At 44.5% G+C, this 17,016-nt stretch overlaps 1 long non-coding RNA gene across 1 annotated transcript in view; it reads right to left on the bottom strand.

The window, feature by feature from the left end:
• Positions 1 to 9,640, bottom strand: part of LOC140214124 (uncharacterized) — a 76,899-nt gene extending 67,259 nt beyond the window's left edge. Inside the window, exon 1 of the long non-coding RNA XR_011891057.1 lies at positions 9,495 to 9,640. This is a non-coding gene — a long non-coding RNA (uncharacterized lncRNA). The remainder of the gene's footprint in view (positions 1 to 9,494) is intronic.
• Positions 9,641 to 17,016: the final 7,376 nt, after the last annotated feature.

The following is a 17,016-nucleotide window of genomic DNA, read 5'->3' as shown; positions in this document are numbered from 1 at the left end:
TTTTGTAACGAAAAAGTTTGCTTCTGTTTTCGTAAGTGCGCGGTTAGTGAAGGTAACGACGTAGTCTAGTCTTTCTAAGCTAGTCTTTGGTTGTGCATGAACAGCGCCAATGCGCATGCCACTGGCATCCGCGTGTGTTTCTGCCGGTGCAGTCAAATTGAAATGTCGGAGGACGGGGGTGAGGTTAGAAGACGACGCATCGTCGAGAATGCTGCATCCGAAACTGGCAGCCAGGCCAATAGTTCGTGGTTACCAGCGAGAACCTGCGTCAAAAGTGCTATTTGGTGGCGAAGTTGGGGACGAAACCACGAAAGTGTGAGTATAATGCGATGAAGCTGCGGACTTCTTTTGTGGGCTTCAGTCGCGAATATTTCGCGACGGCTTGGAGTTTGGCTGGATCTGGGAGCACACCACCTTGGGAAACAATGTGTCCAAAGATGACTAGCTGCAAGGCCGTGAAAGAACACTTCCTTAAGTTGGAATAAAGCAGCGGCGAGCCAAGTGAGGGCGAGTTTGAGTCGGAGCAGTTCAGAAGAAATGTCTGGCGAAAAGATGAAAATGACATCGAGATGACAAAGGTATGTCTGCCATTTGAGGCCCCCGGAGGATGTTATTCATCCGTTTTAGGCTTGTCGCGCAGCTCGGAAGAGCAAAAAGGAAGGAGGTAGGAATAATCAAAGTGAACGGAAAAGTTAGCACTCACTCTGTTTTCCGTTCACTTTGATTACCCCTACGTCCTTCCTTCTTTGCTCTTCCGAGCTGCGCTACAAGCCTAAAACAGTCATGACATACCAACTCGCCCAAACTGTCACGCTTTTGATGTTATTCATCATTCTTTCAAATATGGCAGGTGTATTACACAGGCCAAAGGACATCACGGCAAATAAATATAAACTTCCAGGCGTAACGAATGCCGTTTTCGGGAACCTGCATCAGCCACGGAGTCTTGCAAATAACGTTATCGTAGGTCTAAGGACGAGAAGAATTCAGCGACTTAGAGGCAGTAAACTACGTTGTCGATAAGGGGAAGAGGCATCTTGCAGGGTTTTCTCGTTCAGTGCTCAAAAGCCCACAACAGAAAAGCAATTTGTCCCATCATTATTTGACCAGCCCAGGGACTACGCCATGGCTGTTTCACGCTGTGTCGGAGCGTGTCTCCTACGTGCCCAGCGATGCCTCGGCGCTCCGTCATGGACACATGGTATGGACACTGGCGTAGCAGTTCATGGCTGCCGTTCTCGATGGGATGAACAACTGCGGAGGTACGTCCTAAACGTTCTTGTTGGAGGTCGAAAGAAGAAAGGCATCGGTTAAGAAGGCCGATTATCTGTGCGCGCTCACTCGGAGTGAGGTTGGGATAAATAAACCGAGCAAACGCTCTGTCACATGCAGGTGCAGACGCAGAGACAGGATAAGTTATGGCTTCAACCTGAATAGGAGTCTACGCGTCAGGCACATCGTCTACAAAGCGTGTGTCGAAATCGTCAAGGAAACCGAGGCATTCACCGGGATGTAAGATTGATGGACATGAAAACGCATTCGAAACAAAATGCACTGCAGTCCTCGCGAAAGGGAAGGAGGGCCCTGTGAAGCAAGAAGGGATGATGATGTGGAGCAAGCTTAGATGACGTGAAGAGAATTGTGCAATGGTAGAAAGCAGCACAAGAAACGAGCACACGAGCGGAAGAGAAAGGAGGGATATAAGTGTCGGTGGCGACAAGCGCTCGAGCAGAAGACAGGCAAATCTTCAGAAATATTGCCGAAAAATGGTGTCAGCGCAAGCTCTGCTTGGACGCATACAATGAAATGAGAGGCAGTCCACTCTTAGAATCCTGGCATGAGAGCAGCGGGGAATAGTAACAAACTCAATTAGGTGTAAACTGTCTTGTAAGGCGACACGGATGGTGCATGTTCCTAAAGGCTCAATTGGCTTGGCCCTTGCTGTGCGTAGCGAAATTTCAGAAGATGGCGTCTGGACTTTTCGGTGCGTACAGCGAAGCTGGTCAGCGGTCCCGATCACTGCAGCACCCGTGTCGACAAGTGCGGGAACGGAGATGTCTTAGGGATAAACTTCAATCACGTTCTCAGGGAATAAACAAGCGCTTGGAAAGTTCGAACAGATCGCAGTTCTTGCCTACGGAACTGCGCCTTTTGGTTTTCTTTCACAGATGGAGCGTGGCGGATGATGATGACGTCGGCGGGCAGATGGAGGATGATGGGAGTTTAAGTTTGGGAAAATGCAGACGAGGGAGCGAATTGGGGAACTAAGCATATCGGGTTTGGGAGCTAGGAGCATTTCATTCCCTCGTAGTCTCAAAATATCGGGAGGACACAAACCCCGACGGCAGCAGAACCGTGCCACGTGGCCAGCAAAGCCACACGCGAAGCAGATAGGCCAGTTGTCTTGGGTACGCAACCGATTGTGAAGAGAAGGCCTAGGTTGGAATCTCAATTCTGAGCCGGGCATAGGGGCTGCATCGGCATGCGAAGTCACTTCTGAGCAAGTAGTCCGCAGCTGCAGAAGGCGAGGTGTAGAAGCCGCTTGTAGGCGTGTAGTGCACAAGTGTAGGCAAATGTCTCGGACTGCTGATGACGGCAGCGTACGTAAGCCCAATCTTCGCTGGAGGTGGCTGATTAACCGGACGTAGTGCGTCGCTGACTCGTTCGTGCATGAACCGCCGGAGTTGCCGGGACAAAGCGGACTCAGACAACTGGGTAGCAGGCAGTAGCGAGGACGCGGAACTTCCTCGAGAAGAAATCGTTTGATTTGTTCGATGATCGGGGAGTGGGAGGGTACAACACTGCAACTGTTGCTTAGGGGCGAAATTGTGTCTTCCGGCGCAACAGCTCGGTGCGAAGTACACTCTAAATGTTTTAACACCCTTAAGGGTGCAAATGACTTGTCCCATGGGAGACACCCTTTTTGGATGTATTGCTACACCCCAAGCAAAGGGTGCTCAGCAGCACCCCACAAAGAAAAGGGTGTTAAAATGATGACACCTTACCTATCGGTGTTAAATAAAAAGCACCCTTTAAGACATGGGTGTAAAACAAACAACACCCTTCCTATATGGGTGTAACACAGACACCACCCTTTCAATATGGGTGTAGAATGGACAAAACCCCTCCGAAGGGGTGTTATCCCTGCAAGTATTTTAGCGTTCACTACAGCCATGTAGTTAATGGACAGACTAGCTGTTGTGAATGCTCTCTAGCCTTAGCTATGGTACTGTCTGGTTTAGTATAAGCCAAAATGTGAGGCATCCTCAAATTGCGCTTCTGGTCTATCATGTGGGAGTATATCTAATGTGCGACCCTTTCAGGCAAAAAAATTTTGTTTCACGATCGCAACAATACACACACCATTTTTTGTCATCTTCCTCTGCAGTGATAGTACATTGCCGGCAGGGTGCAGAGTGCAATAACAAAGCATGCTGCACTATGGACACAGGATGTCCTGCTTCTTGGTGTGCCAGTACTTATCACTCCATGAAAAAAAGCACACAACCAAAAGCATGACGTTACATGCATTTCTGAAATAATAAAGAAACCTGCACAGTTCATGGTCAAAAACTTTCGCAGCAACACCAGCTCGACAAGGAGGGAAAGCCACCACAGCTCGTTGTTGTAGCTTATACTGAATGCAATATAGCAGAAGCAATGCATAGATTGGCGACGGTAACCAGTGCAGTACTACAGAAGCATACATTTACCTGTCAAGCAGATAGTTTTTTGCTCCGTTTTAAGCACAACTTTTATACTTCTATTCATCAAAGTTGTCATTTATCTCCACAGAATGCTTCTGCTAGTACCTGCACATATATAATGACTTAAAGGTAGTACTGAAAGCCAAAGAGCGGTGAAAAAGTCGACACTTTAAAGAAGTCGATGCTCCGGCGAAGAGTAATGCCATATCGGACTCCTCCTGACTACCCCACGGTCTAGTAGCGCAGCAGCATCCCCAAAGGTACAGCCACAGCCAAAGCCGCAGTCGATGTCAGAGCTGAAACAACAGCCGATGCTGTAGCCGGAGCCACAGCCACATCAATAGAAACCGCGCACCGGTGTAGAGCCCCAGCGTCGACTTCCGACAAATCGCTACACTAAGATCCACGATTGGTAGTGATACTTTCTGTTTCTCATGAATACCCTTCGCATGCTCTTCAACAAGCTCTATACTTTTCTAGCACGAAGTGCAATGCAAATGGTGGATGCTCCGAATGCAGTGTTTGCAGTCTCGTGTAGGGGATGACGGTGATGAGCAGCTCGTTCTTCCCCCATGCCGTAACACTTTGGAACGTTACCCCCTAAATACCGCACTTGCCTTATTAATATTTATTTATCGCCTCGTTGGTATTGTTTCATGTTCCTTTTTCTTTCTTTTTTTCAAACTTCCTCTCTTTTTTTTACTGATTACTAGCACTGTGCACTTTCTTACTGCTACTGTCTTATCAAGCTGTGCTGCTTTGATGCACGCCCCCCCCCCTCTTGTAATGCATTCGGGCCATTAAGGCTGAATAACTGAAATGAAATGAAAAGCTCCATGGCTCACACACAGTCTTCTATTCAAACCGAGGTGGAAAAGGCCATGATTTACTGTAACAACATAATGCGACACATGTTGCATATCGGCAACGACTACTGGCCCCTAGATCATCACAGGTGAGGTGAACACACATCACTAGCCATGGAACTTGGCTGTGGCGTTAACGCGCTTCGCGGCACAGTGCAGCATGCACCGACTGTATTCACTCCATCCTTCATTTCTCTTTTCATTTGCTCTTTCCTGACCACGATTGCAGTAATGTAGCAAACCGCAGGCTTGTCTCTATGACCTTTCTTCTTTTCTTATCTTTGTTGTTTCTCTCCTTCTCTCACTGTGCTCTGCGTACAATTTTTAATGCGCTGGCAGTTTTTGCAGGAGTTCTAAATTCAACCGCTGTATGATATGTTCCCAAAGTATAAGACACCCTCTTGATTTATCATCAATATTACGTGACACTCTCGCTCACACATCGGTAACTGTTCATTTCTTTAGGCTACTGAAGCTTGTTAGGGCACATGTAGCCTATAATTTAATCTAATATAATTTGCCTACTTAAAGAGAATCTTCTAGGTGAGCCCTTGCAGACCTTGCTGACTGTGACTGCTGCCTGCAATGGCTCGCACACAGGAGAGCAGTCATATAACAAATATCCCCTCCCCCAAATGCATATCTTCTCCCCTCGCCCAGTACAGACGGGGTATTTGTACTACCACTACAGGTGAAATTGCCAGTGGCCTGCTACGCCCTCATCGGTTTTAGGCAGTCAAGCAACAAAAGTAACCTAAACATCCTCACTAAAAGAGATATGCGCTTTCAGTTACGTAATTCTATGCTTAGATCGAAACTTTCTATGGTTCACTTAGCAGACTTTAGCGGTTTAGCTTAGCCGGTTTCTTGACGAGCAGGGTGGATGGGTCCGGGAATTAGTGCAACAGTAAACTGCTAGAGATGGTCAGATCAATACGGCGGCGATCCGGGAGATCTGCGCCAGTGGGGAAAACCTTGGTGACGTGGTTGCTGCTCGCGCATTTATGCTACGTAATCGCCATAATTGAGAACTTATTGCCGAATATCAAAGGTTTTATAACACTGAGTCTTTAGGTCAAGAAAGCATCACGCCACACAGGTTCAAACGCGTGTGTTGGATCTGCGTGATGGTTTAAAAAGAAACGTGAAAGGGTTGCTGCGTCTCGACAGCAATCAAAATAACATATTAAAATAACGTTCTTTGGATACCTTGATCTTTTCTAGCAACGTCTGCCTTAGCGCTAAGAATCCGGAAGATGACGTAATCTGCTGGTTGCGGAGTCTTAATTTTTCACTTTGTCTGGATAATTTCTCGCGTAATCCAAGGGTCCAATGTTCGCTTATGTGTTTGTTTAACAGGTACATATTCCTTCACACAGTAGGCGACAGCATTGCGCAATCTATTCCAAGACGCTTGAATATCAGTAATCTGAATGTCGAGGTTAGCAGCTAGATAGTCATTTATGGAGGTATCGTCTGCCTTAGAAAAATCTTTAAAGACAGCAAGCGTTTTAGAGCGATCGTGTGTAGTACGAGGTGAGTTCGAAGAAAAAGAATCATATCACGATCCGAAATTTCTGGCTGTGCCAAAACATCCACACCGTGAGAATGCTCGGTGATAAAGAATGGGTCCAGAATTGCATTATCTCGCATGCTTTGATTATTAGTCTGCTTTATCTTTAGACAAAACATCAGGTTGAAAAATGTATCACCTTAGGTAAAACAGCCATAGTTAGCACGTTCCCAATAAATGAATGATAAATAAAATAGTTAAAATGAAGTTCTTACCACGAAGACACGGCACATGATAGTAAATTTATCCATGAATGATTCATCTGCATCACGTGATCGATGTACGATGCACAAGAAGAATGTCATCCCCGAGGCAAAAGAATTTAGCAGCAGGCTTTGGTGTTCACCGATTTGATCCCGAAGGGTAACTTGGATAGATTGTTTCGTGACGACAGCCACACCCCCTTCGCGGGAACCCCTATTGCGACGGTATATGCTACATCGCGGCGGTACAATTTCACTATTACGGATAGTCCCATGCAGCCAGGTTTCACAAATCACACAAACATGTCAGTCGTAAGTGAGCAAAAGGGATTCAAGAGAGTGCAACATAATAAGAACGCTCATGGCAATAAACAAAACCAGATGTAAATCCTGTGCCTCAATTTTCAGCTGTGCGATTACGGGGCATCGTCTTTTTAAAGTAAATTACCTAACATTTGACTATCACCCCACGCAAATATCTGATCATTGATACAAAGTTTGTTGTGAGCCAGACTGTTTTACGCGAATATCACGTAGGCCAGCGCGGCTTCTGAGTCGCGGGGATCGTTGCAGACGCACATCGACAGCACCTTCATGAGTGCTCGGTTGAGACGTTCCGTATTACCGGGCGTTTTTGAGTGGTAAGCGGTGGACACCTCGCGCTCAGTGGCACAAGAGCGGAGGAAGTGTTCGACAACTCGAAACAAGGACGAGCGGACGCGGCCTATCTTTCTATACGCGGCGTGCACGCCGACGGACGCGCCACTGGTGGCGGCCTTGCGCAGAACACGCGGGAGAGGAGCCTGGCGCGCGCCGTAGTTTGTTGCGTCGTTGATCGTGCATCTCTGTCTTATTCACGTTTTCAGAGCAAGATAGGCAGCATCATTCGCACGTGTGCGGTGGCCAAAGCTTCAGGGAATGTCGAAGAATTGTTGCAGGGTGGGGGGCTCAAACACAGGTGAAAGCGTGCTGGCGAAATGGTTCTACTCATTCCCGGCAAAGCCTCATCAGCGGAAGCAACGGTAGCAAAAATGGATCGTCGCTTCGAAAGGAAATTTCTTGTTCTCATCCTTTCCTTTGTCTCGTCGGTGTTTTTTTTTCTTTTTCAATCGATCATAGTTAGACGCGTGAGCAACGAAATTCGTCTGCAGTGCAGCATGAGGTTTAAAGGCATTTCGCTAAAGTTCGGAATGCTGGTTGCCGCTTATATAGTTTTCCGCTTCTTTACCGCGTTGCGCTAGCTAGGCAGCACGACTGCACGAGCGCATTGCGTTGTATGTTAAAGCTACTGAAGTTTGCAAGAACTGAGATTGTTGGTTTCATGTGGCGCGGTAAATCCTCGCACCAGCTGTCGCGCACTTCATGTTTTTACATCTATTTTATGCGCGGCTTCGCACATGTTTAACTGTTGCTAGTTGCTCCATGCATAACTCTTGTTGATTCTTTTGAGCTGTGACGTTTTCACCCTGCCTTCTTTGTAAAAGGTATAAATCACGCTGTGTCTTATCGGAATGATACCAAGGAAGTGCTTCTTTATCAGCTTTATTTTTTTCGCGCGAGGGCATCTTAGATATTGTTTGCGTTTTTGGAAATGTGTTTAGAAAATGGGTAGTTCAGGGCGAGAATTGCTAATAGCTGCGGCATATGGTATTTTTGTTCCATTTCTCGCTGAAAAGTTCGCGTCCCGTTTGGCAAGTCATCACACCTCGATGCTGCCTGAGCAAACTTAACACGCCGAGTGATTTGTTTGTTTCACAACGTAGTCCCTTCTTGCATGTGCGTTTTGTACTCAACTGAATTCTTTCTTATAGTTACGCTGCAGACGACTAAACCGGGCCTTGCCGCCAGCGCTCATGTACTTTAACTGGCGCTGCTCTGCCTTTAAATATATCATGTGGCACCTCTCTCTAGTAATATAAAAAAGTACTGAAGAGTTAGTGAGTCTTTAGCTTTATACGTTTCCAAGCAGCTCCCTTGGGGAATTTAAAATTGCACAAACTGCACGGGGACGGTAGTTCATCGGCGTATGCAACAGAATTGCCTCGGCGGTACAGCACTAACACGCGCTTTTATTAACGCGTGTGTTTCGTGACTTCGTTGGCTAGGGTACGCGTTTCCATCAATAAATTGGCAATTACTCTTCTTGAGGCGACTTCGACTGCAGTTATTTGGCATTGTCACATGTATTCATCGGCAGAAAAATCACAACGGCATATTCAGAGATTTATAGTCAAGAGTTCGACGAAAGTTCGTCTGGTCAGGTAACATGATGATGATGAGTGTGACCAAGGAACCCGTACGGGTCCCGAAACGTCTCTGTGTGTGTTTTTTCACCTTGACTTGGTCAGTGGCCGCGATTTCTTCATCATATTCAGAGATTGTACCTTGCGGATTTGTTTATATTAGTCTGCACTAACGACGGGTGCTTATTATTCAGGTACAGAAGCAGCATTGCGGCAAGGGTAGAATAAAAAAAGAACCATCGAGAGATCGCATCACTCAACAAAATTTATCGGCTAGTCAACATGAGCTCCACGTCATGTACATGGGGTTCATGGCGTTTGTCTGCGGGACACGTGCACCATGCACGTATGTGGACCATGTTGTCCCAAACCCCGGTAACATCGTGTTCATACCCGCTCGCACAGAGGTCAGCATCTTCCCTATACAGCTGTCACCGCAGAAGAAGCAGCCTGGCACCCGAACAAAGGAGAAATCGCAGCCGCGAACTTCAGCCATCCTTGCTGCAAGGGGTTGTCGTCTGCTACTGCTCCCGCGTGTACTGTTGGAAGCGCCCGCTAGGTGGCTTTCAGTGGCGCCTCTATAGGCGGTGCACGAGGCGTATACATCGCACCTCCACCAACGTGTTACGGGGATGTTGGGAGTATAGAAAGACTGTATTTAGAATGTACACAAGCAGAGTCAGTGTAGCTAAAAATGGCTGACCAGCAACAACACACAGCAGCCAGCGTCTCGCGTTCTTCTGCGTCCTTGCTCTTCTTTTATCCTTCCGCAATAATATTATAAATGTGTTAAAGGGAATATGAACACTGAAAAGGCAGAATAGTTGACCAAATTTACGGCATACATAAGAACGTTCTACAAAAAATTAAAACCAAGTGGTAAATACTTTGAAGCTATTCACCTGCAGTAAATCTGCCCACGTAGAATTCGGGTAGACACGCTTGGGGGTAGTATGAGAGCTGCCAGCAGCAACGGTAGAAATACCAGCTAGAAAAATTATCAACATCGTTTCCATGCCCTCTCCTCTGATGGGCAAACTTAGTGAAGTATCACTCTTTCTACTCAACAAACTATGGGTGTCGTCTTTATAGTCCAAAGCGTACCTCGCGATTATAATAACATGGTATTTTATCCTCAGAGCTGCTGTCGGCTTTACGCAGGAAATGACATTATTGTGACATTAAGACTGTGACATTATCTCGTACAGAGCAATGTACTTGGGCTGCTGCTAAACTGTGACATTCGGCACACCTTTCAGACATCATTATTTTACTATTATTTGATTTATACAATCTGCGAACCACTGCTGTGGTCCAAGCAGGAGAGGTCGTAAATCGTGATGACAAAATAGGTACAACGGACAACTCGAAAGACATAATAAATGCACAATGTAAATGTCACACGCATAGCTAGGATATGGTAAATTAACAGCCGCACAAATGGCACTCCTGTTTATGCAAGAAATCACTGGAATCAAGGACACTGGCAGCTAATTTGCTTCAGTCTGAGACCGTTGTAGGAAAGAAACTATTCCTAAATGCGTTAGTCAGCGAAAATCGGCATCAGTGCCCTATCATGCGTATGTCGGGTTTCCCTTGTAGAATGAGGCTTTACTGGTCTGGTAAGTTTAGTAATTCCGGAAAGACAGTCGTGTAAAAACGCAAGGAGGCTAACTTTTCTGTGGGACTCCAAAGGAGGAATACACTGCTGACGCATTCACAAAGTGGGCGAGTCATGCCTTCGGTGCATAATAAAAATGAAACGCACTGCTCTCCTGTGAACACGCTCGAGCTGTGCAATGTCGCCTTTATAGTGCGGGTACCCTACACTCACGGCGTCTGCAAGCTTCGCTCTAACACAAGCGTTATATGCGAGAAGTTTAACATGAGATCGCGCATTGGTACATTTTTTCCGGAGAAACCATATCTTTTTTTTTCGGAGCTGATGAACATATTAGAAAAATGTGTGTAGACCAAGAAAGTTTGCTGTCTATCGTAACGCCAAGGTACTTGTAATTGTCTACCTCTAAAATATCGAGGTTTTTAAGTGCATACGTGTATGTGCTAGGTTGTTTCTTTCTTATTAGGTGCACCAGAACAGTTTTTTCGGTCTTTAGCTTCACAATCCAGGATGTGTACCAAAGATCACAAACTGTAAGTTATATTGCAATAGGTACTGACCATTTTGAGAAGTAATTTGCTTAAAAACAACACAATGGTCTGTGAAGAGCTGGATAGATACACCACCATGAATGATATCGGGCAAAGAGTTCACATAAATTAAAAACAGTAGCGGCCCCAGCACACTTCCCTGAGGCACGCAAGAAGTGACCGGTAGACCCACCGTGGTTGCTCAGTGACTATGGTGTTGGACTGCTGAGCACGAGGTCGCGGTATCAAATCCCGGCCGCAGTGGCCGCATTTCGATGATGGCGAAATGCGAAGACACCCGTGTACTCCGTTTAGGTGCACGTTAAAGAACCCCAGGTGGTCGAAATTTTCGGAGCCCACTACGGCGTGCCTCATGATCAGAAAGTGATTTCGGCCCGATTAACACAATAATTCAAGAAAGCGACCGGTAGCGCACCTGAATCACAGTTCTCTATTCTTACAAAGTGCTTCCTCTTCCCAAGATAAACCGCAATCCACTGGATGACGTGCGATGGCAGATGAATACGCTCAAGTTTTTCGCAACAACTTTCGGCGAGACACCCTATCGAAGGCCTTAGAAAAACTAAAAAGAACATAATTTCAAGCTGTCCAGATAGGTGAAGTACTGACGTTAATTCATGCACAGTTTACAGAAGTTCTGTAACCACAGACATCTGTTTCCTGAAGCGATGCTGATAGGGCGATAACATGTTCCGTTTAGCCAAAAAAATTATGACTGTATATCGCAATCAGGTTCTAACAGTTTACAACATGATCTAGTGATGGAAATGGGCCGACGTTCTGGCAACGATAAGCGGTCGCCTTTTTTATGAATAGAGTGACGCGCGCCTTGGTCCAGTCGTTCGGTTTTCCTCAGTAGTAATTAAAACATGACAAAGATCTCTCAAAAATGGAGCTATTATCTCTGAATAGCGCCGCAAAAATGCATTTGGCATGCCGTCGGGGCAACACGACTTCTTTACATCGACCTTCAGAAGCATGACTATGAAGCTTTCAAGAGTAACCAGGGGGCCTTCACGCACTGGTACTGGCTCATTGCTAAGCTAGGAGCACTATACTTGAAGAAAACGCTTTGGATGTACTGATTAGAATGATTAGCTGTCTGTAGCATCCATAATTATCACACTATCAACTCTTATTTTCGTAACATCTTCTTTGTTTGCTATCAAATGACGTGAAAACTTTTGACTATGGCTTTTAATGAAGTCTGCAAGAGTATCTGAAAAATAACGTTCTTTGGATACCTTGATCTTTTCTAGCAACGTCTGCCTTAGTGCTAAGAATCCGGAAGATGACGTAATCTGCTGGTTGCGGAGTCTTAATTTTTCGCTCTGTCTGGATAATTTCTCGCGTAATCCAAGGGTCCAATGTTCGCTTATGTGTTTGTTTAACAGGTACATATTCCTTCACACAGTAGGGGACAGCATTGCGCAATCTATTCCAAGACGCTTGAATATCAGTAATATGAAAGTCGAGGTTAGCAGCTAGATAGTCATTTATGGAGGTATCGCCTGCCTTAGAAAAATCTTTAAAGACAGCAAGCGTTTTAGAGCGATCGTGTGCAGTACGAGGTGAGTTCGAAGAAAAAGAATTATATCATGATCCAAAATTTTTGGCTGTGCCAAAACATCCACACCGTGAGAATGCTCGGTGATAAACAATGGGCCCAGAATTGCATTATCTCGCATGGTTTGATTATTAGTCTGCTTTATTTTTAGACAAAACATCAGGTCGAATAAATGTATCACCTTAGCTAAAACAACCATAGTTAGCACGTTCCCAATAAATGAATGATAAATAAAATCTCAGTTAAAATGAAGTTCTTACCACGAAGACACTGCACAGGATAGTAAATTTATCCATGAATGATTCATCTGCATCAGGTGATCGATGTACGATGCACAAGAAGAATGTAATCCCCGAGGCAGAAGAATTTAGCAGCAGGCTTTGGTGTTCACCGATTTGATCCCGAAGGGTAACTTGGATAGATTGTTTCGTGACGACAGCCGCACCCCCTTCGCGGGAACCCCTATTGCGACGGTATATGCTACATCTCGGCGGTACAATTTTACTATTACGGATAGTCCCATGCAGCCAGGTTTCACAAATCACACAAACATGTCCGTCGTAAGTGAGCAAAAGGGATTCAAGAGAGTGCAACATAATAAGAACGCTCATGGCAATAAACGAAACCAGACGTAAATCCTTTGCCTCAGTTTTCAGCTGTGCGATTACGGGGCATCGTCCTTTTAAAGTAAAGTACCTACCATTTGACTATCACCCCACGCAAATATCTGATCATTGATACGAAGTTTGTTGTGAGCCAGACTGTTTTTATATCCTTGATCTTTCTCCGGCTTTGCGCTTTCCGAAAGCAGTTTCCGCTGTTGAACTGTTTTGGTGCAATAATCATTTTGTAGAAATGTACGTGTTCTTCTCAATGTATTGATGTATTGGGTTAACTAATTTTCTCTGTATTACGGGAAGTGCAGCAAAATAGGTCTTTTTGGTGCTGATTTTCCAAGCCCATGAATGGGGCTAGCTGATATGCAGTTTACGCCTAGCCTTTCTGGAAACAGCCCTTTGACAATTTTATCGCGCAAACCTTACTCTGATTCATTAGGTACACTCTGAACACCAAAAATAACAAGGTTTGAACACCTGCTTCTATTTTACAATTTGACCATTTTGGCATGTGCTGACCTCTGAGTGTCATGCACTGTAGCAGCTGTTGCGATTCTGCCATGATAGTGACTGCTTTGTTCGACGCCCGGATCATTTGTTCCACATTTGAAAGGCGTCTTTCCTGGTTCGACATATCTTTTTAGTATATTCTGAGCGACTATTGAGGACAGCAGTATCAGCGCTTAGGGTTTCTTGGCCTTCCATAGTTTGCTTGAACATTTCGTCCACAGCCGGTCCGTGATTTTCTTCAACGTCCCCAAGAAGAGCTAGCTTGCAAGAGGAAAAGCACTGGCACACAATGTACAAACACGTTTGAGGGCATGGCAAAATTACTGGAAGCTCTCGTCGCTACGTACGCAGTAGCTGTAACTAACCTGTACAACGAAGATGAATAGCATGGTTAGTGACCTTTACTGACGAGTTATGCCGTGCCATCTGACAAGTCCAGAGTAAAGCTGTACCTTTGTAGCGGTGGTTTCGGATGACGTCGTGAAGCGCAGTTTGGTCCAAGGAACTGAAGCACTCGTGACAGTGATGAGGGGTCCAAGGTGGTTGTCACCGGAAACAGCTGCCCTGGATGAAGAATTGTGAAGCATTGGTTCCACCCTGCTGAACAGCACCAACAAAGCCTGTACAACGAATATGAATCGCACGGATAGCGACCTTTCTGACAAGTTTCCATCTTATGAGCTATACACATAAGCTGTAGATCATTTTGTACATACGTATTGTGTATATGTGAGCTTATATGGATTCCAAGGGTTATGGCAGACATATCTACTTGGCATGTGTTTCTGTCAAAAATTCAGCGTGCATTAAAAACAAAAACAAACAAAGCATAGATTGGACGCGAAAGTAGGGAAGCTGTCAGCGCGTCCAATGGTTTTCTGAATTCTGAGTTGTGATCAATTTTAGATAGATAGATAGATAGATAGATAGATAGATAGATAGATAGATAGATAGATAGATAGATAGATAGATAGATAGATAGATAGATAGATAGATAGATAGATAGACAGATAGATAGATAGATAGATAGATAGATAGATAGATAGATAGATAGATAGATAGATAGATAGATAGATAGATAGATAGATAGATAGATAGATAGATAGATAGAGAATACCTTTATTCATATCAATTCTCGTACACCAAAATCAGGCCAACCAAAACCTCACCAAGGGCTTGAGTGGCAGCGCCTGGCAGATAGCGAACATTATCAAAACAAAGGAAAATAAAAATTTAACAACACAGAGAGACAAATATAGAGACATAACTATTACGACATCAAAGGAGATAACAGTAATGCGAAATTAAGACAGTAACACTAGATGAAATAATTATGGGGCAGAAAGCAACGCGGAGACATACAGAATTTTTTTTTTCCAAGGTGTATTTAGTTCTCATGCGGAATACACTAGGTGGCATACTATTAAAATAGGCAGGTACATAGTATTGACGTGTGCGCTTTCCCTACCGGGTTGAGGAGCGAGGAATGCAGTAACGGTAATATTGTCTTAAATCACGTGCAGGAACATATGGAAAGGGGAACTGACTGTACCAGAAATCTTTAAGCACAATAGTTTCTGTAACTTGGAAGCTTTCATCTTTCTAAATATATCAATGTTATTACCAATGGGCAGGTCGTAGGCAATGTTGTTTAACAGTAAACACTGAAGTGAATTCACTACGTGCTGCCAGCAAACCCTGCAGTGACCATAAACAGTGATTTCGTATCTAAGCACGTTATAGGCTAGAGCATGTGTAACAGATTTACTGACAGAAAAAGGCATAAAATATCTAATATTATACAGCACACAAGATACAGCACGAAGTCTTTGGCAAACAAAAGAAAGGTGTGAGTTCCAAGAGATATCACTGTCGTGACTGTCGAAGATCAGGCCAAGATATTTCACTGAATGCGCATATTTTACTGGTACGGAGTAACAATGAAAACAGGTGGAAGTATTCAAATAAACAGGATGACTCAACAGAAATTGTTTTTAAGGGGTATGAAAACATACAAGTTGCGTTTTAGAAGTATTAACATTGATGAGGTCCATGGCTTTAATAGCTGCCTTCTGCAATGCTGTAACAGCATCAGTGTATTTCTTTGCGCGTGCAACAATAACAGTGTCGTCAGCATACTGGAACAATGAATCAGGCACATTGTTAGCAAGATCATTAGCTTGTAGATTGAATAACAAAGGACTCAATATAGAACCTTGCGGGACTCCGGAAGTAATAGGCGTGAGATCGCTATGAAATCTTGAAATCGACACATATTGGCGCCTATCTTGTAAAAAGTTAGTAAGTGTAAAAACGAACCGCAAAGTCCCTATGTAGAAAGTTTATCAAGCAAAAGAACGTGGCAGATCCTATCGAAGGCCTTGCTTACGTCAAGAAAAAGAGGGCCTACGACTTGATTCATATCAAAAGCTGAATATAGCACGTCAGTGAATCATTCAAGAAGATCTGCTGTTCCTTTTCCTGGTATGAAGCCGTAATGACAAGTTGATAGAACATTGTGCTTATTCAAAAAATTTGTCATGGTAAGTAGTAGATGCTTTTCAAAAATTTGGCCAATGCATGGCAGAATAGAGATAGGTCAATAATTACTTATGACGTTTCTGGAGCCACCCTTATACAAATGTATACCTTTAGCAGTTTTCATTGAAGTCGCTATTATACCAGTGGAAATGATACTATTAAGGATAACTAGTAGGACACCCTTCATCGCTTCAAAATTTCTGCACGTTCTGAAACAGTGAGGCCGTCATGACCAGGAAATTTGCCACGTTTAAGACTTAAAAGTATACACGTTAAATAACTTTCCGTAATATAAGGAAGGAAAGCGGATTCCATCAAACTGGGAGGCATAGGACAGCCGGTAGGTGGGGTACGAGATGCACGAAAGACCGGAGAAAACGGTTTGTTAAAGTCATTCGCAGTGCTCTGTCCGCCTTTATGAAAATGAGATATGAAATATGTATCATTATAAATAGCAGCGCTCATTCCTTTCAGGTTATTTACCAATAACCATGTTTTCGTGCTGTTAAAAAGTGCGGCGTTAAACTGAGACGTAATGTGGTTGCGCTTGACCAGACGGATCATGACATCAACACGGTTTTGTTCATGTTTAAACTGCAGTCATAATTCAGAACAGTTTGGGGTACGTCTCAATCGAGCCCAGAGCTAATCTTTCTCTTTAATGGCTTCCAGTATTACGGGTGACATCCACTTAGTGTCTAAATTTCGTTATTTAACGATCACCACGTGTGAAGATTCGGCTTTGTGTGAACGAAAAACCTCGACAAAACTGTCACATAAGTCTGCAGGGGACGCACTGTAAATAAATGAATCCCAATCATACTTTGCTATTTTTTTCATCACGAAGCTTATAATCCAGTACTGATACCTTTTGCTGACTGCGCAATGGTGCAGGGTGGCTGGAACCATCCGTTAACGAGCAGCAGACGAAATAGTGGTCTGCAAGCTTGATTTCAGCCACAGCAGATCGCACCAAGAGGTTTTGAGAACGCACGTTTATGTGGTCGATGCAAAACG

This window comes from Dermacentor andersoni, chromosome 11 (assembly GCF_023375885.2).
Source record: "Dermacentor andersoni chromosome 11, qqDerAnde1_hic_scaffold, whole genome shotgun sequence".
NCBI lineage: Eukaryota > Metazoa > Arthropoda > Arachnida > Ixodida > Ixodidae > Dermacentor > Dermacentor andersoni.
Note: the sequence above shows the minus strand (reverse complement) of the source record. Positions and strands in the feature narration are given on the sequence as shown.